Here is a 26,679-nt window from a genome sequence, read left to right as displayed (position 1 = left end):
GATTAGAGATTATTGTCAAGGCACTTGGAGCTGTGTCTGGTCACACAATTGTGGGAAACAAGAGAAACAGCATGGGGCAAAGCACAATACCCTGAGGAATGCCTATACTTGCAGTCAGCATGGAAGAGAGCCTTCCATCAACCCTCACAGTCTGCGGTCTGCCTGTCAGGAAAACTAGAACCCTGCCGCAAAGATAGGTGCTGAGACCCAATAATTAAGCTTGATGACTAGTCTGGATGGAGCTATAATGTTAAAAATGGAGCTGTAATCAATGAATAGAATTCTAACATGTTTCTTTATCATCCAAATGCTCTAAAGCAGTGTGAAGTGCCAAGGAAATAATAATAATAATAATAATAATAATAATAATAATAATAATAATAATAATAATAATAATAATAATTAATAATTGCTTAAACTTACGTAATAGTTTTCTGGACACTCCACTCAAAGCGCTTTACGGGTAATTGGGACTCCCCTCCACCACCACAAGTGTGCAGCATCCACCTGGATGATAAATAAATAGCATCAATATCAGCAATAACATCAACCAAATGTTTCCAGTAGTTGCACACTGAGCACCTTGAGTAGTCCTATCTATTTGTTAAAATATATTTTGGCCCCTTCTTCTTTACAGTGTTTCAATCATTCTTGCATGAATGGCTTACCTCAGGTCATACCACAGCATTTCAGTTGGATCAGATCTCTGACTTGGGCATTCCAAAATGCTAAATTTCCTGTGTTTAAGACAATATATGTAGATTAACTCCTGTGTTGAGGATCATCGTCCTGCTACATGACCCAACTTCTATTATGCTTCAAATCACAAATGGATAGCCTGACATACTCCTGTAGAATTTGCTGATACAATTTGGAATTTATTATTCCCTCAATGATTCCATAAAACCATGATTCTCCCACCACCATACTTCACAGCTGGGATCAGGTTTTTGTGTTGACATGTAGTGTTTAATGTCCCCCAAACATAACATTGTTTACTTATTCCAAAAAGTTCAGCTGTTGTCTCATCTGTCCACAGGATATTATTCCAGTGGAGTACTGGAACATCCATCTGGTCTTTGTCAAACTTGGGCAGCAATATTTTTTTTTTTACAGCAGGAGGTTCTTCTATGCTATCATCCCACAGACACCACTTTGTTTAGTGTTCTTATTGTGGACTCATGAACACAGACCTTAGCCAGTGCAAGAGATGTCTGCAGATTGTTACCTGTTACCCTAGTGTTTTTTGTCACCTCCTTGAGATTGTATGGATGATTTTTGTTGGACAACCACTCCTAAGGAGAGTAGTAGTGCTACTGAATTTCTTCTATTTGTACACTATTCGCATGACTGTGAATTGGTGGAGGCCAATGTCTTTAGAAATTCTTCTGTAACCCTTTTCAGCCATATGAGCATCAACAACTCTTCTTCTCTTCTTTCTGGTCCTCTGAAACCTCTTTTGATTGGGGCATGTTTCAGTTTGACATATCTTTATTAATGGCAGATTCTGTTGGTACCCAAACATTATGGAATTATTTATACGGCAGGACACCTCAAACGCACACCTGTATGTCATCTCATTGATGGTGTTACCGTACGACCCCAAGTGTCTAGGGGTAAAGGGGTGTAACATTTAGGATAATTCTTTTGGAAGCAGGTGGGTTTTGGTGAGGGACTAGGAAGCGTGATGACAAGGGTAAGGAACTAGAGTTGTGCCAAAGAAAAGAAAATAACAAACAAAAATGGAACTGGCTAGGAAAGTGAAGGAAAGCTAACCTGACTGCAAAAGAAAACCCGAAACACATGGTCTTCGGCGTCTTCAACACCCTAACTAACCTCCCCTGACAACCCAAAACCATACAGGACAAATGGCACTCACCTGTACTAAACTAGTGTTACTAATACAAAGTCAACTAAGTGTGTAAAGTGTACCCAACAACCTAAACTAACCTTATACAAAAAAGTTCACACTAAAACACAAGTGAACCAGGAATACAAATAAGGGAGAACAAGAGTAATCAACAGGAACAGGGTACAAAAAAACACAAAAGTTGAACATGTAAGACGTTTGGGCAAGGTAATGGCAAAACTATTATAAACACACACACAAACGAAAGTACAAAGAACGTAACAGAAACCAACAAAACAACAAAGCCGAAGCTATACGAAATAGCACACATACAAAGCAAAACAACAAACCAACAAAGCCGAAGCAATAATAACCAAAAGCGAAGCAGGACCTAAGTCAAACGAAATGCCTCTTCCTTCAGAAAACCTCCATGTTATATACTGATTAAGATGTGTTCTGGTCGGCTGAGAAGCTGATTGATGATGACGTCATACTGAAACAGTGGTGTAATGGTGGGCCAATGGGGGAGGGAGAACAATCAAGGGTCAGCAGTGTGGAACATAACATCAAAAACACAGACCACACACTGGGATGTAACAGATGGGAACTCCAGACTCCAATAACCCCCTTTAATAGAGATCATTATCCAAGCGGTTCACATACTTTTTTGAACATAGACAAAGAATGTTTAAGGAATGTGTTTAATATAGACAAGAAAAGGTATAATTGTTTATGTGTTATTTATTTGATCAGATTGTGTTTATCTATTATTATGAGTTAATGAAAATTAGCACACTTTACGAAAAATTAATGTAGGAATACCGATAGCTCCAAGGGGTTCACATTCTTTTTTCTCACAACTGTAGGTTCCTGTTTTGTCACGACCACCAGCCAGCAGAGATCAACACGTAAGCAAGATAATCAGCACCAGCAGCGGGTTACTATTAACAAGCGCCGCCGTACAAGTTAACACACCTGCAATTGCTCTACCGTGCGGCACGCCGGGTTATTTATACTATTCTAACCTACTTGCCGGTGCTCGGTATTGAGTTGACTTCTTGTTGCTCTGCTTAGCGTTTCTTACCCTTTTGCCTTCCTGGAAATCTGTCTACACCTTTTGCCTTCGGCCTTCGGATCTCGTCTCGCCCCTTGGGTCGTTTGCTATCTGTGTCTGTTTCGGATTTGACCCTGCCGCTCTCATTTCGACCACGATTCTGTCTCACATTTTGGCCACATTTCGCCACCAGTGCCTTTACCGGATCTCGACCTACCTTACGCCTTCGGACTACGACTCAGCTCCTGGTTTTGCTCTGTTCGCTTACTTACCTCCCATCGACTCCTGCATCTGCATCGGATCCTTTTCACCTCTTCAGAGCAGCGTTACATGTTTCTTCTCCACAATGACTGTGTCATATATTGTTCTTCTGTACAAACATGATTTTTTTTTAATTTACTGATATCTGTCTCTATATTTCAGTACAGTTTTGGCAGAAAGACAATATGGGAGCTGGAGTACTTTCAAACTCATCTGTATCTTTATTTAATGCCGGTGGAAATGTCACAATTAACCTACGATCTGCAAGGCCAAGCTCCAAACTCCATGTGGCAAAATGCCACTAGGAAGCCACTACGTACAGTGCCTTGCGAAAGTATTCGGCCCCCTTGAACTTTTCAACCTTTTGCCACATTTCAGGCTTCAAACATAAAGATATAAATTTTTTATTTTATGTGAAGAATCACCAACAAGTGGGACACAATTGTGAAGTGGAACGAAATCTATTGGATTTTTGAAACTTTTTTAACTAATAAAAAAATGAAAAGTGGGGCGTGCAAAATTATTCGGCCCCTTTACTTTCAGTGCAGCAAACTCACTCCAGAAGTTCAGCGAGGATCTCTGAATGATCCAATGTTGTCCTAAATGACTGATGGTGATAAATAGAATCCACCTGTGTGTAATCAAGTCTCTGTATAAATGCACCTGCTCTGTGATAGTCTCAAGGTTCTGTTGAAAGCGCAGAGAGCATCATGAAGACCAAGGAACACACCAGGCAGGTCCGTAATACTGTTGTGGAGAAGTTTAAAGCCGGATTTGGATACAAAAAGATTTCCCAAGCTTCAAACATCCCAAGGAGCACTGTGCAAGCGATCATCTTGAAATGGAAGGAGTATCAGACCACTGCAAATCTACCAAGACCTGGCCGTCCCTCTAAACTTTCAGCTCAGACAAGGAGAAGACTGATCAGAGATGCAGCCAAGAGGCCCATGATCACTCTGGATGAACTGCAGAGAACTACAGCTGAGGTGGGAGAGTCTGTCCATAGGACAACAATCAGTCTTACACTGCACAAATCTGGCCTTTATGGAAGAGTGGCAAGAAGAAAGCCATTTCTCAAAGATATCCATAAAAAGTCTCGTCTAAAGTTTGCCACAAGCCACCTGGGAGACACCCCAAACATGTGGAAGAAGGTGCTCTGGTCAGATGAAACCAAAATCGAACTTTTTGGCCACAATGCAAAACGATATGTTTGGCGTAAAAGCAACACAGCTCATCACCCTCAACACACCATCCCCACTGTCAAACATGGTGGTGGCAGCATCATGGTTTGGGCCTTCTTTTCTTCAGCAGGGACAGGGAAGATGGTTAAAATTGAGGGGAAGATGGATGCAGCCAAATACAGGACCATTCTGGATGAAAACCTGTTGGAGTCTGCAAAAGACCTGAAACTGGGACGGAGATTTATCTTCCAACAAGACAATGATCCCAAACATACAGCAAAATCTACAAAGGAATGGTTCACAAATAAACGTATCCAGGTGTTTGAATGGCCAAGTCAAAGTCCAGACCTGAATCCAATCGAGAATCTGTGGAAAGAGCTGAAAACTGCTGTTCACAAACGCTCTCCATCCAACCTCACTGAGCTCGAGCTGTTTTGCAAGGAAGAATGGGCAAGAATTTCAGTCTCTCGATGTGCAAAACTGATAGAGACATACCCCAAGCGACTTGCAGCTGTAATCGCAGCAAAAGGTGGCTCTACAAAGTATTAACGCAAGGGGGCCGAATAATTTTGCACGCCCCACTTTTCATTTTTTTATTAGTTAAAAAAGTTTCAAAAATCCAATAGATTTCGTTCCACTTCACAATTGTGTCCCACTTGTTGGTGATTCTTCACATAAAATAAAAAATTTATATCTTTATGTTTGAAGCCTGAAATGTGGCAAAAGGTTGAAAAGTTCAAGGGGGCCGAATACTTTCGCCAGGCACTGTATATTTTATGGAGTGGATAAGAAGGAGCTTGAAGAAATGGTGCTACACGATGGTGGAGAGTCCAGCACCAAGAAAGTTTTTAAATCTGATCTCAAGGACCAATTGGTCTTTTGAACCTGTTGTGAACTGCTTTCCTGCAGCTCAGAATCATTCATTTGTAAATTACGTGTCTCTGAAAAATTATGTGGATCCCTTTGCATTTCTAGACATTCTATTTAATTTACAAAGTGTGTTCCCAGTAAGCTTTTTTATGATTTCCTTGCCAATGCTCCTATACTTTGCCTTTTCATTTCTAAAATCTGACTAGCTTGCTAACTATACTTAAAATGGTGTGTTTGACACAGCTCACATCACTCAAATTAGAGGTGATGACCCTTAAATCTTTTTTTTACTGTATACTGTTCTTTATTCAGTTTTTGAACAATGTTCCTACATTACTAAACCTTCTAATAAACACCTTATTAAAGAGGTTATAGAAGCCTAATTGCATCACTTATTACCCTTTCATCCATTTGTTAACTGCTTTATCCAATACAAGATCGCAGGGGACCCGGGGCCTATCCCAGCAAGCAACAGAATCAACGCAGAATACACCATGGATAGGATGGTGTACACCATGGATAAGCCCGTTTCAAATATCACCCCCAATCTTTCAAGTACAGTGCCAATTGATGGGAGTTGCCAAGAAACATGCTTCTCAGTCTTTTCAGTATAAGGGAAGGACATTTTGAGTCATCCAGGTTTTTATGTCAGAGATGCAATTAGAGAGTGCTGAGATAACCACTTCAGTGAGAGGTTTAGAATGAACGTATATCTGAGGATCATCAGTATAGAAATGATCATTCAGACCATGTGATCTTAATAGCTGACTAAGAGGTAATATGAAAGTAGCAGACCCAGTAATGAGCCTTGAGGAACACCAGCTTTATACAAACCCAACTTCATGAACACCCAGGAGAAACGAAGTGTCGGCGATCAGTAAGACCAGAGCTTTAGCCATTTTAACCATTTTAGGGTTATGTCAGAAACCCAATCTCAAGATGGGAATGTAAGATGTCATAGCTAGCAGTGTCAAGAGCTGTACTGAGGTCAAGAAGGAAAAAGATAGATACTACTAATTATAACAATTGTAAAAAGGTAACAGTGACCAGTGGGCTAATACCATCTTGGAAGGCAGCTGAATTTCAGACAAATTAACAATGCTTTCAGCTTCTTAGATTGATTATTCTGTTCAGAAGATTCTGAGCAATGGTTATAGTGTAAACTGTATACAGTACATACTGTAGATCTGTTCCTGGTTCATGAGGACAGTTAATATGGATTAAGACTACGCTGGGCAAATGTCCCGAGATCAAATTCTTCCGCGACGGGGGTACCTTTAAAGCGGAGACGACGGCACCGAAAATTTTTGGCGCGCCCTCTCTTTAAAGCCCTGGCCAAATACGAAGACAGTACGTACAGTTATAATTCAAACAGAATTAAAAACTACACATCCCAGTTACCACGGTGGTGCTTGTGATCATTGCGTTTAACCAACGAAACGGGGCGAAAAATCAGTCACATGACTTTGGGGCAGAGTTTTGAAAGCTTAACCTATCAGCAACAAAGCGAAATTTACACGATAGGCTACCTCAAACTGTCAGTTACACGACTGTGTATGTCGCTTAAGCCACTCCTATTTGGCATTTTAGTTATGGAGGCGAGAAGACGCCCCCCCCCTCTCTGGGTGTCTGATTTGCCGCCATGTTTAACCGTCCGTGTCCGAATCGCAGTAGCTACGCGTACGAAATAAAGTTCATCCCAGCTACAAAACATATATATTTTTGTGGTAAGAGGGCGCAAAACATCAGTATTTACTGCTATTAATTACTGTACGATTTATAGTTGAAATCTGAGCCTAGATATAAAGTTAGATATAAAGTTAAAATCTCGACAAAGCAATGTAGGAAATACAGAGAAAAGAAATCCTTTCTGACATCTAAAATCAGTTTTGATCAAGGTCTCTAAAACGAACAAGAAAAAGAGGATTTTCGGAGGGCAATTACGCTGTGTTTATATAGGATAAGTGACTTATGAGCAATCTAATTTCTTGTTCGTTTAAAACCGTGAAATGTCAGCTGCAAAAGATCGCACCAGAAACAGCACTCTCTCTGCCTGTCATAGACGTTCAGGAAAGGCTGAATGAAGTCATGTTAAGAACAATAATTCGGTGATCAATAATAACAGTTGTAGGACAAGAAACAAAAGATAATGAAAACTTCTTTCGGCTAAAACTCAAGTTCATTCTACAAAGTAAGGCAAATGAAAATTCAGGATGTTAAAGTGCTAGAGGTGTAAAAAATACAAAAATGCACATGAGTAAAAAGTTTTAGAAATGGAGCAGGTGTTGCTTTGAAATAAGCAAACAGAAAAAAAGCCATGACTAAAGTGCAGAAGAGGGATGCAGGAACACTTGCTTAGATATACAAAAAAAATCACAAGGTGTATGTTACAAAAGAACATGCAAACATGTTCATCATGTACATCAATTTCCCTTCACGATCAATAAAGTCTTATCTATAAACATGAAACAGAGTGAGGAATCAGAAAATTAGCATGCATAAAAAACAGCAATTCTGTCAATAAGCCCTAAATGAATTAATAGCAACCATGGTTTCATGGAGGGCTTCTCAGATAGTTGGGCATTCAGGTAGATTGCCAGGTGAAAGGATTTGTAAACATACTTTGTCAAAGCAAGTCAGTTTTTTCTGCAACACATAAAAGACATTTTTCCAAGAAAGTTTAGCCTTTGTCACTAATGAAACCACTAAATAAAGACATAAATATAGAAATCTTAAGATTTTGTTATTCAATGTTGGTAGCAGGATGAACTGTGCTAAGTGTATATTTTGTCGCAGCGTTGCTGCAAGATGTTAACAGTGAAAAAAGGTATTTAGAAATGAGTTATTTCAAGAAGAAAATGTTCAGAATAATTGCAAATCTAGCAGGATAGAGAAAACACAGAAAACAGGCAGTTAGATTGATCAGATTAGTATGAAAAGTTATTTAGCAAAGGGAATGAGAAGAGTGACAAACTAGTATGCTTTAGATCTTTTTATCTGGACCAGGGAAAACTGATCATGTTTCTCTATAACAATAATAAAAAACTTTATTTTATATATCACCTTCAAAAGTGGCATCTCAAAGCAATACAGTAGATATAAAAACAGATAAAAGGACCACAGATTACAAAGTAAATACATATAAGAAAGAAAAGCAGTTAGAGGTGCTACCAAAATTAGAAAATGAAGCAGATACAGATACTAAGTCTTCTGAAAAGAAAGGTTCTGAGGTTAGATTTAAATGCACTCAGGGTACGTGACTGATATCACTGGGAATACAAATTGAGAGCTCTGGGGTGCAGCTAGAGAAGACCCTGTCACCCACAGAATGTAGATGTTCTTGAGGACAGCTAGAAGACCAGAGTCAGACGGACAAAGGTGGGGAGTAGACAGATAATAAGCCATATACTGTAGGTACTGAATGAGGATGAGGATTTTGAAGTTGACTCGAAACCTGATAGGTAACCAATGCAAGGACTTGAAAACAGGTGTAATGCATCCCTGATAGGATTCTCGCTGTCATATTCTGAACATATTGAAGATTGCTCAGTGTGGATTTAATTTTCCCAGTGAACAGGATGTGCATTTATTAATTCTAGAAAAAAAAGCCTTTCTTGATTTCTCTAGTTCTTAGTTTCTCTAGTTCCCTTTAAAATAAACTATTATTCCACAATGCAGAGTATTACATGGACAGTATTTACACATGATATTTGTGATTTAAAGAAATGAACACAAGCAGCTTTTCGAGATTTAAGTGTTGGCTGAGTTATTGCAGGATAAAAAACTAGAGATGTTGGTAAGAAGATAATTTTGGGATAGCTGAGGAATACACTGATAACAAGAACACTTCCTAATGGGGTTAGGCATACTTTTGATGAAGATGATGAAGTTAACAGACTGTATGTTTACATAGATACTGAAATGAGGATTGTATTTTAGATTTTGTGTAGTTGCTAGCATTGAACTGTGTGTTGGATGCACATGAATTGAAGGAATGGGCAAACATCGCTGATGCGGATCCACAGAGCCAGCATATTAAGATGTTTATAATTAGAGGCAATTTGTTTAAATAACTAGGTATGGATACTGATGTGCAAGAGAGGTGGAAAGGCTGTTTACTTAAGCCAGCACTATAAAATATTTTATTCTCAGTGAGATGCTGCCATTTCATAGTGGGTTTCTAACACTGTGTATAGTTCAATCCACACAGTGCCTTTACTTCCATCCATTTCTAATCTCTTTATCCAGTACAGAGGATTTGGAGCCTATCCCAGTAAGCAACGGACACAAGGCAGAATACACCCTGGACATAGCGCCAGTCCATCACAGGACAGACAGACACAAACACACACACACCAGGGCCAGTTTTCCCATAAACCAATTAACTTACCAGTATGTTTTGGAGTGCGAGAGGGAGTCATATCACACATATGGAGAAAAACCATGTAACCCAGAGAGAACATGCAAACCCCACACACACAGGATGGGACCTGGGACCCCAGTGCTCCAAGATAGCAATGCTAACCACTTTGCCACCATTATAAATGGATGGATATCTTAGTTATCTTTCTAGTTCACAGGTTTGCATGCAAAATTTAATTTTGAAAGCCACTGAGACATCAGGTACTACTGTTGTATTTATGAAAAAGAAACAAAACAAAAAGCATACTAACAACTGTGCCATCCTACTCTTTAGTTAATACAATTTATTATTTATAAACAGTTAACATTGTTAGCAAAATATTTTGAATTATATTTAACCCTATTTTTCTTTAGTTTTGTATTTAACTTATTATATGATAGTCAGATTTAATGTATATTTGAACAATGAAAATATATTTTTACAAGATGCGGGGGAAAGTGCAACAAATTATTACAGTGCTAAATTTAATATTGATTGCTAATAGTTTATGCTAACACCTAACTTTCTTAATTAGATGTATTTAAAACAGTGAACTAAGTGTAACATACCATTCAGAAATACAATCGAGAATAGTTTTGTGGTGTTTGTATGAATGAAACGTTTCTAAAATGTATAACGTAACAAAATTAAAGACTATTAAAATCTGTAATCTTTCCACTTGTAATGTCATTAGACAGAACAAGAAGTTTCTGCTTTGTCTAAGGATGGTATCAAAAAGTAGTCTAAGTGGTGAGAAAGCTGTGCTTAATGATAATTAAGTGACTTAAAAGTAAAAAGAGATGGTTCATATTGCTTGATTAATTTTAAAAACTAAGTTATAAATGCAGACGCGATCGCTGCCATAAGCGCTCCAGGCAGTAGAACGTTCATTCTGTACTGCTGCGCTCCGCGCCTCCTCCCTCTCTCGGTGCCGCGCCCCTCTCTGACGGAGCGCAGTGGGCGGTACGCTATTTTCAGAGCCTCTGATTGGGAAAAAAAGACCTGCTGATCAGTTTCATACACCAGGAAGAGAAAAGAATGGGATTTTTTCTCTTCGAAACGTGTGTTGTCTTTATGAAATTCGTGTATTTTAAACGTTTAATTAAGAAGTAAAAACCTTACAGCGTACACAAAGATTCTGAGCTGATCACGAGGAAGAAAAATCACCCATTTTTCGCGCATAAAAAGTGGTTTTTATCTCTCGAAACCTGTTTTTATATGTTTTAAAGTCGTGCAATGTCTAAGTTAAGCAGGAACACATCATTATATCTCATTATTTATTTATTTTTTAAAAAATTTAAAAATCGTTTGCCCAGCCTATTAAGACATACTATAAATGATCAAAGGGTGTTCCAAATTGTTTACTGAGGTTACTTAACTTCATTGTAAATCATCAAACCTGCCATATTAAAGAGTAGATTTCAACAGGGCTCAGGCCATTCCTATTGAAATCAACTAGCCAGGACTGCACCACCTCCACAAGGGGTGATTTGCAATGAACTGAAAACAGTGTACTACTGTAACTGAGGATGATCCTCAGTTTTGAACGGTGTTCCGTATTAAAAAAATATGACACGTCAAATGATATTAGACTCTCTAGTGTTCTCAGTGTTATCTGATATTTATTGTAATGGACTCCACACTGCAGGTTCTTAAGAAAGAAAAGGCTTACTTAGGTATAATAGTGAAGATTTGTTAATTTATGCTGTGGTTTCTGGAAAACCTATTGCTTCAACCTAGGCATCAATCCAGCAGATTACTGCTCACCTGGCTAGTATGTCAGCGCAGCCAGCAGCAGCTCCAGCAGCAGCAGCAGCAGCACCAGCCCCAGCAGCACCAGCCCCAGCAGAGGCAACAGCATCTGCAGCTCCACTAATGTTACCGGAGGATGCTCCCGCCCCCCCCACAGCTTCCCATACTTCCCGAGTAGCACCGTTTATCACCCCGGAGACATTTGACAGAGATCCTGGCAAGTGTAGGGTATTTTTAGCTCAGTGCTTTCTGGTATTTCATCTCCATCCTGAAGAATTTTCATTCTCCTTGGCTAAGGTAGCTTTTATTATCTCCCCCTTTTTTTGTGGAAGAGCTCTTGAATGGGCATCTGAACTCTAAGAGTGACGAGCTCCTGAAATTTCAGATTTTAATCTTTCAGGGGGCCTTGAGAGCAGTATTTCACCACTCATCTACATCTCAGGATGCACCTTCCAGATGACGGCTTTGAAGCAGCGTAAGAGATCGGTGGCTTATTACGCGCTGGAATTCCAGGTTATTGTGGGGGGGGGGGGGTATCCTGGAATGATGAGGCTTTGATCTCCCTTTTAAAGCACGGGCTCTTAGAAGAAATTAAAGACAATCTGTTTCTCTTGCCTCTTAAAAGAAAGTCCTTCGAGGAAGTGATTTCCTTTGCAATTGGATTTGCTGATAGGTTTCGTGGGAGAGGAACACGAAGAAGAGCGGAGCCTTTCTTCACCTACTCGACTTCTCACCCTCATTTCTCCCAGTTCAACCCCCGTCCCACCACTGATCCTATGGAGATCGCTCACTCACGCCTCACTCCGCAGGAAAGGGAGAAACGCCGATGGGATGGTTGTTACTTTACTGTGGAAGTCTGGGACATTACCGGTCGGACTGTCCCTCCCACCCACCACAGCTCCCCCTGTTTAAACCCAGTCAGCTGGTGAGACACAGTAAACATTTAGCTATCTCCACTAATGCCTTGTCTGTTCCTGCTTCCCTCTCCGGGGAGCTTGTATAAACTTAACCTTCTCGCTTTTATTGATTCAGGGAAAACTTTCTAGACCTCTCCTTGGCCCATTCATGGAATATTCCCTTAATTCCTGTTCAACCTTCTCTTCGTGTCCAGACCCTCAATGGATCCCCTGTTTCCCCAAGTGTCATTAGCTGGCAGACTTCACCATTATCTTTACAAGTCAGAGCATTTCATCAGGAACTTATACAACTTTACCTCCTGGAAACACCACATCACCCTCTGGTCTTGGGGTTCCCCTGGTTACAAAAGCATGATCCTCAGATTTCCTGGACTAGGGGTTAGTTGCTAGCTTGGGGTCCTCAGTGTTAAACATTGTGTTGTCACCATCACATTAAACTCCTTCCAGGCAACTCTCCTGAATTTATTGCATATTACGCAGATCTGAAGCCTTCAGCAAACAAAAGGCATTGTCCCTGCCTCCCCACAGGTCCTACAATTGTGGCATTGATCTCCTACCGAGTGTTTTGCCCACAAAGGAGAGAATTTTTCCTCTATCAAAACAAACTTGTTCCGTAGAAAAACATTCCACAAATGTAAACCCTTTCTCAATCTATACAATCTCTAACAATGTCAAACTAACACACAATAAAAACTTTCCAAAAAAGGTGATTGTCTATTATCAATCAATGCAAGTGGATGATGGGGTTGAATTTGCGCAATGAAAGAGTCCCTCCAAGCCCTACCACTTTCTTTAGTCCATTTACCTGCCCCGGCTCTAAAACTGCGGAGCAGGAGCTCAGGGAACAGGGATTTCCATGTTAGGGCCCAAAGTCTTTTCTAGTGCTCCCTTTCACGATGTCACGCTTTATCCTCCTTCTGAGGTCCTCCAGGATCCTCTCCTCCAGCTCCCTTGCTCCCCACTCTGCATTGTGCCGGATGAGAGTGTTTCTCGCATTCCACAGGCCTAGTTTTGTGAGGGACAGCAGCAGCCACAGCAGGAACTGTGTCCCCTTGTCCAATCCGATTGGTGCCAACCTCAGCAGGATGCACTAGTAACTGAGCACCTCTCCCACTCCCAGGAGTTGTATAATGTTGTCCATTTTGCCCCACACCTTTTTAACGAAGGGGCAGCTCCAGAACACATGCTCCTTATCGAAACATGTATCCCGGGGGCAATGTGGATTCCTGGTGATTGAGTGTCTATACAGGACCTCTCTGGTTGCCAGCCTCTTGTGTACTGCCATCCAGTTGAGGTCCTTCAGCTTGTTGTCCAATTCCTTTGGCTGCGTCCTTTCCCAGACCTGTCTGGGAACCCACAGCTTTTCGTCGGTAACCACTTCCTTGTACAGGGCTCTGTGGTTGGTGCAGAGCTCTGGCTGTCTCGTGACCTCGTACCGCTGGCTCAACTTGACAGAGCGGGTCACCTCTCTGTTTTGAGTCTAGTGTTTGTCCACTGGTGGACCAGGTGCCTCATCGTGACGGAGAACCAAAGCCTGACAAAGTACTGGTACTTGTGGTGGATGGGCTCCCGCAGAGCCTGACAGAGGTTAAAGAATAGGATACAGTCGAGTTTCAGGGGGAAATGTGGTACATCTCTACCATCTTCCTCAACCGGCTGGCACATCCGGTTCCTCTGATGTACTCGTAGCTGCTTCCCCAGATGAACCTGAAGATCATCCCAGCGCTCATCTGAGTCTGGCCACAGTGGGTACACCACTGCCAGGTAACCAAAGCCGGCAGGATGTCTGCTTTCAACACCATCACTTTCCCTGTCTAGGGCAGCGACCGTGTTTTCCACAGACCCAGCTTTGCGATCACCCTGGTGATACTCATGGGTACATTCCAGTCCTCAGCCCAGACGATGGCGTCTCTGGTGAGCTGGAAGTTCCAGCCGATGGATCACTCTTCCACCCCACACGTCTGGTCGGTGTTGATGATGTGGGGCAGGGCGGTCCTCAGTCTTCCAGTCAGTAGCTTGGACAGGAATCTTGACGTCCATCGTCCATCATGATCGACCTCCAGTTCTTGAGGTCTGCAGCGTCCCCTCCCTTGAAGAGCAGGGAGATGATGCCTTCCCTCATGGTTTCTCCGAGTTTCCCCCGGCGGAAGATCTCCTGCGCTACCTCCACCAGATCTGCCACCAGGGTGTCAAAAGGGGGGAGAATTTATCCCCTTTCAAATGGGTAATCGGAGGCCCTGAAAGAATACATCCAGGAGGCGCTTAAGGCGGGTTTCATACTCCCCTCTTCCTCTCCGGCTTGTGCCAGATTTTTTTTTGTAGGACAGAAGGACAATGGCCTCCATCCATGCATTGATTATCTAGGCCTAAATGCAATCACGATCAAAAATTACTATCCCCTCCCACTCATTCCATCAGCCTTAAAATATGTGAGGGGGATGAATGGAAGACTGCTTTTCTTACCAATCACAGGCATTATGAATATCTCATCATACCCTTCGGTCTTGTAAATGCGCCTGCAGACTTTCAATCATTTACAGACGATATCTTTTGGGATCTCATTGAGAAATGCCTCCTTGTATGATGATATCTTAATTTTTCCCACAAACCTTCAGGAACATATATCTCATGTAAGGGAGGTCCTGTCTCATCTGATTGATCACAAACTCTATGTTAAGAAGGAAAAATGCATATTTGATGTCACTGAGAGCCTATTCCTAGGCTATATCTTGTGACCTCAAGGGGTCACGATGGACCAAATTAAGATCTCTGCAATTACGAATTGGCCTACCCCAAAAAACTTTTACAACGTTTCCTGGGTTTAGCTAACTTTTATAGGAGATGCATTAGGAATTTTAGTTCAGTAGTGGCTCCCATTACAGTTCTCAGTCGGAAGCCCTCAAACCGATGACGCTTTCAGATGCTTAAAATGCCTTTTTACCTCTGCTCCTCTTCTGAAATACCCTGATCCCACCCTTCCTTTTGTTGTGGAGGTTGACGCTTTGGGCCACGGTGTTGGTGCCATTCTCTCTCAGCACCACAAGGACAAAGGCATCTTACATCCTTGTGCTTTTTTTTCTAAGAAATCGACCGCAGCTGAAATGAAATATGATTGCAAACTCCTGGCCATCAAACTGGCACTTGATCAATGGAGACACTGGTTGGAGGGGGCACAACACTCTTTTTTCATTCTCACTGACCACAAGAACCTTTTTACCTTCAGTCAGCTAAATGTCTTTGTCCCAGTGAAGTCAGGTGGTCTTTATTTTATCTAGGTTCAATTTCATAGTTACCTACACCCCAGGTAATAAGAACCTCAAAGTGAACGCCCTCTCACGCCTCCATAAACACTTTAATGTGCAACAGCCTCTGGAGCACATCGTCTTGCCCAGCAAGATTTTGGCTGCTGTATGATGGGATATTGAACAGACATAAGACGCACCCAGGAAGACCACCCTGTACCTCCGCAGTGTCCCCCGGACAGATTGTATGCTGTCAACTCGATCAGGTCTGCAGTCCTTCAGTGGAGCCATGACTCCTGTTTTGCGGGACACCCCGGTATTAAATGCACTCTTGAGATGATTTCTAGGGAATTTTGGTGGCCTACAATTTATTCTTTTGAATGCTGTATTCTTATACTGCTTGTTCCAGCTCCTTTTACTGGTGTACAGATCTTCTGTCCTCAGTTATACAGTAAGTTTACTGAAACCTCCTCTCTACAATTTTTCTTTTCACCTGAAAGTGCAGCCTGAAAAATTGATCTTATTCATTGTGTTTCAAAACACCCGTGTGAAGTTGGGTTCTTATAAATATGGTGTTCTTCAGTTCTCATTACTGACTCCACAACTATTCAACATTTACATGTTAACTTTTAGTTAGCTATTAAGATCACATGGTCTCAGTGATCATTTCTGTGCCGATTATACTCACATATTGTCATGGCCGACATTCCTCCCCTAAAGGGCGCTCCACTACTCCTCTCATTAGCTCCGTGATTGTTTTTATGTTCCCTAGGTGTGGCCTGTTATGTCTACTGCTATTTAAAGCCCAGCGCCTCCAGTCCTTCGGGCTCAACATTAGGGTACGGATGTTGTGAGGCCCGCCTAGCACCCTGCGTATCGTAGCCCTCCTGAGGGCATAGGCCTCATCCCCGAGCCCGGAGGACCTCGCCCCATTATTCTAGGATCTCCATGTTGGTTGAATGTTTTCCCCATTCCTGGGGATTTTAACCTTGTCATGTCTCAGGATGGATCTATTGTTAATTGACTCTTGGACTGTGCCCTGACCCTCCTTCAGACCTGCTCGGATTTGGAAGACACTCTTTGTCTCCCCCGCTCACTGTCTCATGTACTGTCACTGTTATTGTGCACCATTAAATCCCTGAGTGTTTTCCCATACCACGCCTCCTCTTTCCTCCAGCTCTTAACGCATCACATAGGGTCTACTACAAAACCCGACACGAACTAAAAACCCTGTCTGTAACACATATGTGTTCATAGTAAACCTGTCACTGAAGTGGTTATCTCAGCACTCTCTAATAGGATCTCTGACATAAAAACTCAATATTTCCTTCACTTATACTGAAAAGACAAAAAGGTATGCTTCTTGGCACCTCCCATCAATTGGCACTGTACTTGAAAGCTTGGGGGTGATATTTGGAACTAGCTTGTCTTCTCTAGAATTGATTACTGCAATGCTGGAACATCTGGGACAACAATGCATTCTCCTTACAAACAATGTCCAAATCACATTGTGCCAAAAGTGACGTCCCGTGTGAAAGCCTTTGTGAAAACATTACAGTAGCTTTACTAGGAGATGTAAAGGTGTGTGTGGTGTGTGTAACTCACTCCAGTGATCCAAGTACACCTTTTCACTGCAGACATAGTCACTGCTAAATATTGGCTGCAGAGATCATATTGATTTTCATTACCCTGAAGAGTTCATCAAGGGTTTTAAGTGTTCCGTGCTCACATGTACAGAAGTTATCTTTATGTTGGTTTTAGTTTCTCTGAAGGCAGCTCTAAAACATTCTGTTTAAGGTCTGCCTGGGTAGCTACATTTTACAATTTTTACTTAAAGAAGCAAGGCATCTCAATTAAACTAAAGCATAATATGTGATGGGCAGTATGGAGGTAGAGTGGTAAGTATGCTGTCTTGTAACTACTGCTGCCCAGGGTTCAATTCCTGGAATACAGTCTGCATGGAGCTTGTGCATTTTCCCTGTGTTCACATGGGTTTCCTCTGGTTGCTCTGCATTCCACCAACAACACACTGATAAGTTAATTGATAGTTTGTGAATGTCTGTGTGAGCCCAGTGCCGGACTAGCATCCTGTCCAGGGTGTATTCTTCCTTGATTCTATTGCTTGCTGGGATAAGCTCCGGGTCCCCTGCGATCCTGTTTTAGATAAAGCAGTTAGAACATGAGTGTAAGAGTAATGAGTGATGCAATTAGGCTTCTATAACCCCTTTAATAAGGTATTTATTAAAAGGTTTATCTAAAGTAATGTAGGAGCATGGGTCAAAAACTGAATAAAGAACAGGATATAGTAAAAAAAGATTTAAGGGTCATCACCTCTGATTTGAGTCAGCTGTGTCAAACACACCATTTTAGGTATAGTTAGCAAGCTAGTCAGATTTTAGAAACGAAAAGGCAAAGTATAGGAGCATTGGCAAGGAAATCATAAAAAAGCTTACTGGGAACACACTTTGTAAATTAAATAGAATGTCTAGAAATGCATAGGGATCCACATAATTTTTCAGAGACACGTAATTTACAAATGAATGATTCTGAGCTGCAGGAAAGCAGTTTACAACAGATTCCAAAGACCAATTCTTCATTAAGGGAGTCAAAATTCATCCTCAGAACAACCAGAACTTCAACACCCAGGACAAGAGGACCCAGTGCAGGACTAAAAATATACTAACTACAGGCATATGAAAAAATGTGACTCTTGTGTACTCAGGAATTCAATGAACTATTCATGGCGAATACTGCATTGTTCTGTGCAACGTTATTATGATTACAGTATAACATTTTATAATTGTTTAAACATGTTGAACTACTGAATCTGCAAACCTGTTTCATTTCTTCTTAACTTCTTTCATCAATGGTTTTGAATACATCTGGGGACACTGTGGCTGGCTGTGAAAACTGTATGTTAATAATGTGTATCAATAGAAACACAGGGCAATTGTATTTCAAATCTCACGTTTTTTATTAATTGACAGCTTTAAGCAACATAGACTTGGAAATGTGAAGGAAAAAGATGTGTACTGTATTAGTAGTACTAAAAGTAATTCTAAATAACAATGAAGATTCTGCAGCATACACTCAATGTTTAAATGAGGATGTCTATATAATGTTTACAAAGAACATATAATTTTGCAGACAAATATGCTAGTTGAGCAAAAAATACTATCAATTATATTTGTTGAAAGATTGATTCTCCATTTTGATCTATTTGGTTTCGAAAATAACGAGGTGTTGCTGTAAATCTACTTTGTAGAGTGGTCATGCCCTTCTTCATCCACCCAGGGGCCTGCTCCTAACTTGTGGATCTTGATGCTGTGGTCGGCTGCTATAATGAAGGATTTTCCAGGAGTGACACTGTAGTTGAGCACAACGGTTTCCAGGCAAGTATTTCTGTCATGCTCATCTTCCACGAACACACAGGCATAGTCGACACCTTTCTCAGGAAACGGTAAGACTGTGTTGATGTCGAGTTGAGCGTATTGGTCCTTGAGATCAGACTTAAAAACTTTCTTGGTGTTGGACTCTCCTCCGTCGTGTACCACTATTTCTTCAAGTTCCTTCTTCTCCACTCCATAAAATATACGTACTGGCTTCCCAGTTGCATTTGCCACATGGAGTTTGGAGCTTGGTCTTGCAGATCTTAGGTTAATTATGACATCTCCACCAGCATTAACTAAAGATGCAGATGAAATTGAAGATACTCCAACTCCCATATTGTCTTTCTCCCAAAACTGTACTGAAATATAGAGACAGATATCAGTAAATAAATAAAAAATCCCAAGTTTAATTATATTTTCAACTTTCTTCATGTTTGTACAGAAGAACAATATGTGGCACAGTCATTGTGGAGAAGAAACAGGAACCCATAGTTGTGAGAAAAAGTATGTGAAGCTATCGGTATTCCTACATTAATTTTTTGTAAAGTGTGCTAATAATAATAGATAAACACAATCTGATCAAATAAATAACACACAAACGATTATACCTTTTCTTGTCTATATTAAACACATTGTTTAAACATTTTCTGTCTATGTTAAAAAAAAGTATGCGAACCTCTCGGATAATGATCTCTATTAAAGGGGATAATTGGAGTCTGGAGTTCCCGTCAATGAGATGACATTCAGGTGTGCGTTTGAGGTCTCCTGCCCTATACAAAATTCCATAATGTTTGGGTAACAACAGAATCTGCTCTTCATAACAAAGATATGTCTAAGTGAAACATGCCCAAATCAAAAGAGGTTTCAGAGGACCAGAAAGAAGAGAAGAAGAGTTGTTGATGCTCATAAGGCTGTAAAGGGTTACAGAAGCATTTCTAAAGACATTGGCCTCCATCAATTCACAGTCATGCGGATAGTGTACAAATAGAAGAAATTCAGTAGCACTGCTACTCTCCCTAGGAGGGGTTGTCCAACAAAAATCATCCATACAATCTCAAGGAGGTGACAAAAATAATAAATTCCAAATTGTATCAGCAAATTCTACAGGAGAATGTCAGGCTATCCATTTGTGATTTGAAGCTTAATAGAAGTTGGGTCATGTAGCAGGACAATGATCCTAAACATGGGAGTAAATCTACATATACTGTCTTAAACTCAGGAAATGTTGCAGTTTGGAATGCCCAAGTCAGATATCTGATCAAACTGAAATGCTGTGGTATAACCTGAGGTAAGCCATTCATGCAAGACATCCCCAAAATACTGTACCAATTAATTGAAACACTGTAAAGAACAAGGGGCCAAAATATCTTTAAATCAATATACAGGACTACTCGATGTGCTCAATGTGCAACTACTGGAAACATTTGTTTGAGGTTATTAATGCTATTTAGTTATCATTTAGTTATCATCCAGGTGGTACACTTGTGGTGGTGCAGGGGAGTCCACATTACCTGTAAAGCGCTTTGAGTGGAGTGTCCAGAAAGGCGCTATATAGGTTTAAGCAATTTATTTATTATTTCCTTGGCACCTCACACTGCCTTGGAGCATTTGGATGATAAAGACACATGCTAGAATTATATTCATTGATTACAGATCCATCTTTGACAGTATATCTCCATCCAGACTAGTCATCAAGCTTAATTATCGGGTCTCAGCACCTCTCTTTGCGGGAGGGTTCTAGATTTCCTGACAGGCAGACCGCAGACTGTGAGGGTGGCTGTAGAGATGGTTAGCAGTTCCTGGGTATCTTCATTACTAATGATTTAACTTGGTACCAACATGTAACTAGGGCTACAAAGAAGGCACAACAGTGCCTTTACTTCCTCAGACAATAGTTGAACTATTGAAACTGTATCCACATTTGTTATTACAGTATGCTTTGACAGCAGCTTGTTGTCTGACCGACTTGGGACACAGGGGGTGCTCAGGTCAACCCAGCCCATCATTGAAGTACAGCTCCCCTCTATTAAGGACTTTTTACAACTCAGTGTCTCAGGAAGGCCGGGAGTATTGCTAAGGATTACAGTCATCCTGGTTTCTCATTTTTCTCTCCACTGCCCTCTGGTAAGCGTTATACTGAAGGAGTATAAAGGCATGTACCTCCAGATTCAGAGACAGCTTCTTCCCACAGCCTGACAGACTATCGAATTCTACCTCTACCACTGACTCACACTGATGTTATTTAACCTTATTGTGACAGCTGTGGTTCTGTGTTTAAGTTTAATGTTAGGTTAGTTTCTTTGTATTGGAGCATACAGATGCAGCCATTTAAAACAAGCAGGCGATACTGCATTATTTTGCGGTGCACTTGACGCGGTATACCGCAAGTTACGGTAATAATACTGTATATTCTCGCATAGAACCGCATGATACCGCATGTAAAATAATAGTATCCGGAATTTCTGCAAGGTGGAGCTAATAAAGCTCACCCTCTCATGTTTGAGCTGTCGCCATCAAAGTCTTTACCGAAGATATTACTAATAGTATTTATAATAAATTACCTTGGACAAGCTGTAAACTCAAAGTATTGCCCAGGTCCACATTCTTTTTTTTATTGACTGTCTTTGTAAAAGTAACACCACAGCATTTCATTGATCCAATCATGCAAATTCACCATGCCTTTCACATGCTCAGAAAGATATTGATTTAGGAACATAAACATATTACTGTATGCAAAACTGTACTGTATACAGTATGTATATGTATATTTAATGTATTTACTGTGCCCGTTTAAGTATTGAATATTTATATGGAAATTTACCACTGAAGAGAAATCTTAGTAGCTGAGCATAAAAAGAATAGGAGCATAACCCGTGTGAAGACCATAAACTATATTAATTTTGGAACATAAACATACAGTATTGCAGTATGTAAACTGTATATGGCTGGTCTCGGTACTTTAAAGAAAAAATACTCACCAGTATTCCATTTCTCCCTAAACATTTTAAGCATCCAAGTCTTTAACTAACGTGAAATAACATGTGTATAAAAAGTGGGAGTTTTAAGCTTTCCTGCGAGTACGCTCGATACCGGAGTCAACAAGCATACTTTTAGAATTTGATTAATAGGGAATATAATATGGAATCGCATATCTAAAGAAATTAATAACGATATAATTATATTCATGAACTGCAACACAATAGTACACGCTGTACAATGTCTGTTGATACTGTTTGTGTAGGGCTCTTTCACTACTCCTCATGCGACCTTGTGGGTGGTGCTGTGGTCTATGTGCCGGACTACTAAACTGACTTGTAAACCAGAGGCTGGATGTTCAAATCCAGCTGGCACCATGACTTTTCTTTTAACAAACGTTTCTTTAAAAAAATAAAATAACAATGTTATGGACAATTAATTTACTTTTTATATTTCTAAATATCACAACATGTTCGAATTTAAGTCATTTTTAATAACAATGAATAGTTGTAAATTGTAAATACGACATTTACATTGGCGTATTGAAAAATACATAATATAGCAAACACAAACGTGTTTTTAATAAAATGTTTTTAGTCATTCATAATCTAACTCGCATAACTCACATTCCCGAGTGCCCCCCATCCTGTCTAACAATTTTAGGAAGACTAAGAAAGTTGTCATCTGTTGTTGAAGCTCTATGAGCTCGGTGACTTTGAGACCACTTGTTATCCCAAGTTATTTGAATCACCACAATTCAAATAGAGAAAAAAGAGCTGACTGACAAGATTTAAGATGTGGCTGTCAATGTTAGATAAAAAAAAAACACATTGCCCAATGTTAGTTACATTGCTTGAAAAATAATTTTATTTCGAGAGACTGGATAAGTAATTCAAGTGTTTTTTAACTTCCTGAAAAACAAGTAATAATTTAACAATATGTGCAAATGTTTTATGATATGTCGCTGTTGTGAATGTCTGTAGAGTGTATCTTATTTGCCTGTCCTGACTGGTGGACCTCATCCAGCTGTGTCTGGAGACACAGGCCAGGTAATCAGCCAGGGTATCGGCTTGTCCCCCCCTCTGTGTACAGTAGAGCCTCTTGTCCTGACTGGTGGAGCTCATACAGCTGTGTCTGGAGAGAATCCAGGGTATCAGCTTCAACCACACGGCTGGGCAACTTGTTCCCCCCTCCCGCCCCTCTCTGTGTACAGTAGAGCCTCCTGTCCTGACTGGTGGAGCTCATACAGCTGTGTCTGGGGAGAATCCAGGGTATCAGTTTATGAGCACTCTGTGATTCAATTAATTCTCATTACATTAGGTTTTAAAGTCGTGCAATGTCTAAGTGGGAACACATCATTATATCTCATTTTTTATTTCTTTTTTATAATTAATAATCGTTTGCCCAGCCTAATAGTATAGTTTTTATTTTTTTTATTCTGTAAAGCACTTTGAGGAGCCACCTTTAAAGGCGCTATGTACAATAAAGTTCATTATTATTACTATTGTTAATTTGCTGGACAGAGAGGTGAACATTATTATGCAGAAGACAAAGGTAGCGATTTACGTTACATTGTGCATTGTGCTGCTGTAATACAGGTTAAAATAATTAAAAGTCTAAACAGTATCAGCTTTATTTATGGGTTGTAATTTAAAAAACGTCAAAATGCAATTTAGAGCTTTCTGGCAAGAGAAGACACCCAAACTAATAATGTAACATGCTACTGTTTGTGCATGAACATAGTTATACTGTAATTTCTTTAGATACGCGATTCCATGTTTTTTTTTAATCCCTGGCAGGACCGGGCGTCCATAAGAATCAAGTAATAGGTTTCATTGCGCTTTGACATATCGTCTTTAAATCAATTGCTAATTTAAAGTTAGACAGTAAATGTTTATATTGTAACGCATACTGTACAGCCTCCATAAAAATCTAAAAGATCGTTTGCGCAACCTAAGAGGGGGGGTCTGCTTTCAGTGACAGATGACAATCCTCCATACACTCAAGTGAAAAATTAATAACGCCAATGTAAATGTCATTTTTACAATTTACAACTATTTATTGTTATTAAAAAATGACTTAAATTCCAACGTGTTGTGATATTTCGAAATATAAAAAGTCAATTAATTGTCCATAACATTGCTATTTTATGTTTTTAAAGAAACGTTTGTTAAAAGAAAAGTCATGATAACAGCTGGATTTGAACACCCAACCTGTGGTTTTCAAGTCAGGCACCTTGACCACGGTGCCACCAGAAATGTTGCATGGAGAGTGGTGAAACAGCCCTACACAAACAGTATCAACAGACATTGTACAGTGTGTCCTACTGTGTTGTAGTACATGAATATAATTATATTGTTATTAATTTCTTTAGATACGCGATTCTATATTATATTCCCTATTAATCAAATTCTAAAAGTATGCTTGTTGACTCCGGTATCGAGCATATTCGCAGAAAAGCTCAAAACTCCCACTTTTTATACATGTTATTTCACATGTTAGTTAAAGACTTCGATGCTTAAAATGTTTAGGGAGTGCTAAAGGGAGTTTCCATGAGTTATATGGAACATGTTAAATTTCACTGATAAAACTGTTCTCACAGGGCTTATCACAAACAATGATGAGTTTGTACGAAGGAATGAAGTAGTTGAATTAGTTGAAAAAAACCTAGAACTAAATTTCAGTAAAACCAAAAACTGGTGATGGACTTTAGGCGAGGCTAAGGAGCACTCTCACCACTAAATCAGTAATTCAGTGGTCAGACTGTAGAGGTGGTGGAGAATTTGAAGTTCCTTGACATCACCATCTTCCACACTCTAAATGGGAGGTCAACACGTCCATCAAGGTGAAGAAAGCTCAACAGAGGCTGTTCTTCCTGAGACAGTTAATGATTTTTGGAGTGTGGGGGATGGAAACACTTCAGCCCAAGAGAAGAAGCTGCTAGAGACTGTAGTGTATTTAAGATCCAAAACTGTAGGAGGCCACCTTCCCTCTGTGGACTTACTCTACCTCTCTAGACTGAAACACAAAGCTGTTAAGATCCTCTTTGACTCTTCCCACCCTCACCAGCCTCTGTTTACTTCTCTCCCCTCTGGTAGGTGGCTCAGGTCTATTAAGACAAGGAGCACTAGATTCTGTAACAGCACCTACCCAGAGATTTTGAGGTGCATAAACTGTGAGCTTTAACTTTTTTAAGTGTTTGCACGGCTCATTGTTATTCTAGCAGGCCCCACTTTTACTTATTTTAGTACTGGTGTGTGTTTAAGATGGCGTGTGAATGATCTGGGTGGGTGAATTCTACTATCGTTTTTGTTGACGTTGTTTATTTGTATTGTATGTCTTTAAAGGTATGAGGTGACCAAACCAAATTCTATGCAGCTGGTTGTTATGGCAAGAAAGCAAAGAAATCAACTGTTTTAGATGGGTCGAATGGCCAACTCTCATTTGTTACCTTTCTTAGGGGATTATGGCCTACTTTTTGTATCTGTAATTTTGTTTTTAGAAAACAAAAAAAAATGAAAATGATAGAAAATATAAATAACCATGTCATGAATAGTGAAAATGAGACATTTAAGGTTTACGACGATGAGAACACTTTTTCTTCACATCTACACACATAAGAGAATATCAAATTTAGTGACAACACAGAAGATACAGAATGCAAGCATGCATTGTCAACATTGTCTGTACTATATGCTGGATATAGACTTTGGATACAGATAGACTTTTATTTGGAACATGAGCATAGAATCTCTGAAAACTGATGAAGAAATAATCCTTTCTGATGACTACTCTTGTCCTTTTTGTTGCTACAATCTCATGTTTTTCCTCAGTCAGTTGTTAGAGGATTATACAGTATTATTTGAGACACTTGTCTGAACACATTGAGTCTTCATTAAGAATCCTCTGCCTTATTCCACCTTAAAACAAAATACATTGTACAGGTAATTCATAAGTTTCACAAATGCTGAATGCACAAATGCATAAATTTCACAAAACAAATGAAGTCAGTATTAATAATGCTGACAATTATCCTGAAACACAGAACACATTAGGGTATTGGTACCTGTGCTGGATGGAAGGTTGTTTAGGAGCAGGAGTCTGACACCTGGAAAATCAAGATACTGTGGGATTGCTGTTTGCTGTTCTTTGAAGCGTGAGATGTCTTCTGCTTAGAGTCACTCAAGGTTTCCTTTTGCTAAAATGTTCCAAAACAGTTCCTTTATGTTTCAGACAAGAAAGGTTCGGCCTCTGTCCAAACTGATTGGTTTTTTGAATGAATGCACATGATCTAAACTTCCTACTCATTGCTGTAGATGTTTGCCACCTAAGGGGGTGTGATTTAATTCTTTAGAAATTATGCAAAAAAAGGAATTTGACAGAGTTTCATAATATTTGTGTGTTCTATGCAATGCCTTATAAAGTTTTTTTTTTTAGTGAGCTACTCTATTTTTATTAATATAGACAAAAGAGCCAAAAAAAATATTCATAATTGGACAAAACTGTATAATGGACATGTATATCTATGAGTCTGATAATCAAATTATGTTGTATTATGTTGTATAATAATGTAATGTTGCCATAGCCAAAATGTAAATGTAGTGGCTCTCTGAAGGCACCAGTTCTGTAGGGTTTGGGCATTTACTGGGACAATTATTAATTGTAGCAGTAAATCACAAAATTGATTCTTTTGATGGCTTTAGAATCCAACCATGCGACGTAACTCAAACAACGCACACACACAGGTACTAATACACGAGGATACATTTATTAATACATAGAATAT

At 39.9% G+C, this 26,679-nt stretch overlaps 1 long non-coding RNA gene across 1 annotated transcript; it reads right to left on the bottom strand.

Annotated features, from left to right (window-relative positions):
• Window positions 1–18,478: 18,478 nt before the first annotated feature.
• On the bottom strand, window positions 18,479–26,194 carry LOC138224132 (uncharacterized). Its single transcript, XR_011182472.1, has 2 exons — window positions 25,960–26,194; window positions 18,479–19,276 (listed from the first exon to the last, which is right to left on the bottom strand). It is a non-coding gene; the product is annotated as an uncharacterized lncRNA (long non-coding RNA).
• Window positions 26,195–26,679: the final 485 nt, after the last annotated feature.

Source organism: Lepisosteus oculatus, chromosome 18, assembly GCF_040954835.1.
Source record: "Lepisosteus oculatus isolate fLepOcu1 chromosome 18, fLepOcu1.hap2, whole genome shotgun sequence".
Taxonomy (NCBI): Eukaryota; Metazoa; Chordata; class Actinopteri; order Semionotiformes; family Lepisosteidae; genus Lepisosteus; species Lepisosteus oculatus.
This window is presented reverse-complemented; position numbering and strand designations above follow the sequence as displayed.